The sequence below is a fragment of the Sturnira hondurensis genome, unplaced genomic scaffold (genome assembly GCF_014824575.4).
Source record: "Sturnira hondurensis isolate 20B ecotype Veracruz unplaced genomic scaffold, ASM1482457v3 Scaffold0010428, whole genome shotgun sequence".
Taxonomy (NCBI): Eukaryota; Metazoa; Chordata; class Mammalia; order Chiroptera; family Phyllostomidae; genus Sturnira; species Sturnira hondurensis.
Window position 1 is genome coordinate 98365 of NW_028083059.1, and position 2148 is coordinate 100512.

Here is a 2148-nt window from a genome sequence, read left to right on the forward strand (position 1 = left end):
AATTCTTACTAAGTATAACAGTCTTCGTAGTAAAATCATGGACTCCTGTGAATTAAATATGTACTAAGAAAAAAGTCGAACCACCTGGAAACCAGTATGAGTACATTATCATATCCAAAAGAAATACAAATTTTGCTCCTAGGCCCCCCACAAAGAAATATTGAAAACTAATGTGATCCTTTCAAAAGGCAGGAAATGGTGAATTATATTGCATGGCATACATCAAGACATCCTTTATAAAACCTTTTAATATTATTTTCTTCCAGATTTTTATTGTTTTCCCCATTCCCTGTTCTCATACAAGTTAATACCCCGGTTTACCCTCCCCATTCTGTTATCATTTCTAATTTTTTCTTACTAATTCTTTTACAGAGGTAATGATAATGATGTTAATAAACACTAAAGTGATTACCAGGCGGCAGAAAGGGTACTGTTTTATCTATATTATGAAAAACATACTATTACTTCCCTCATTTTAAAGATGAGGAAATAAAACACAATGAAGTTCAATGATATGCCCAGTATCACACAGATGATAAAGACTACATCTGGCCCTGGCTGGTGTAGCTCAGTGGATTGAGCACGGGCCTGTGAACCACATGACTGGTTCAATTCCCAGTCAGGGCACATGCCTGGGTTGCAGGCCAGTTCCCAGCAGGGGACACACCAGAGGCAACCATACATTGATATTTCTCTCTCTCTCACCCTTCCTCTCCCCTCTAAAAAGAAATAAATAAAATCTTTAAAGAAAAAAAAGACTACATCTATGATATGAAGCCAGGCAGTATGAACTGTAGAGTATGTATTCTTAACATCAATTTTATATAGATTTTTTTCAAAATCCATGTAAAAGTTCCATTTTGAAATCGTGCTACAAATTGGGAAATGACTGTGCATTAAAAAAACTAAGATAGTGGATAAACAGAAAATCAATTTCTATAGAGCATTCAAGCAACTGACAAGATAGTGAGGACTTAAATGCAAAATATAAAAAAGGTGTACATGCAGAGAGGTGAGCAGGGTACTGAAACTGTTCCTAGAGGAGGATTTCCCAAGTAGGCAGATCTAGTACCCGTTTTGATGCCCTTACATGAGACAAAGCTCAGAAACCAAACTCCAGGGTCCACCCTGATGAGGATTACAATAAAGGGATTCTCCTTCCAGTAAAGCCAGGGCCACAGGGAAACACACTCAATCCAACCCCAGAATACAGCAGGAAATTTACCCTGACACTGAGTAAAGAAAAGGGGTGGGGGCAAAATTACCTGTCTCAAAAATATTAAACAATCACTGAAAGACTTGTATTTTTTATTTGATGTTTTATTTGTTATTTTAAAATACATTTTACTGGTTATGCTATTATGGTTGTCCTATTTCTTTCTCCACTTTTTCCTCTCTGCCCTGCAACCACCCTTTCCCCAGCATTAGTTCGTATCCACGGGTTGTATGTGGGAGCCCGCCAGGCCGCAGGGAACCAAGGACAGAGCCCCCACTGTGAAAATGGTGGCGGGACTTGGTTTCTGGTCCCTGGAGCCGGCGGGTATCTTGACATCTTCCGGACCTTCTCCTTCTCAGCCTTGAAGGAAAGAACAAGGTCTTGGCATGTGCGTCATGTTCCAAGGAAGTGGTAATCTTGAGGACACTGCTNTCCACGGGTTGTCCATGTGAGTTCTCTGGTTTCTCCATTTCCTACACTGTTCTTAATCTCTTCCTATCTATTTTATACCTTCCAATTATGCCTCTTATTCCCTGTACCTTTTCCCCCATTTTCCCCAATTCCCCTTCCTGCTGAGAACCCTCCATATAATTTCCATTTCTGTGATTCTGCTCCTGTTCTAGTTGTTTGATTAGTTTGTTTTTGCTTTTTTTTTAGGTTTAGTTGTCGATAATTGTGAGTTTGTTGTCATTTTACTGTTCGTAGTTTGATCATCTTCTTTTTCTTGGATAAGAAATGATAAGCCTAACATTTCATATGATAAGGGCATGGTGATGATGAACTCCTTTAACTTGACCTTATCTGGGAAGGACTATTTGCCCTTCCATTCTAAATAACTTTGCTGGATAGAGCAATCTTGGATGTGGGTTCTTGCATTTCCTGACTTCAAATACTTCTTTCTAGCCCCTTCTTGCCTTCAAGATTTCTTTTGA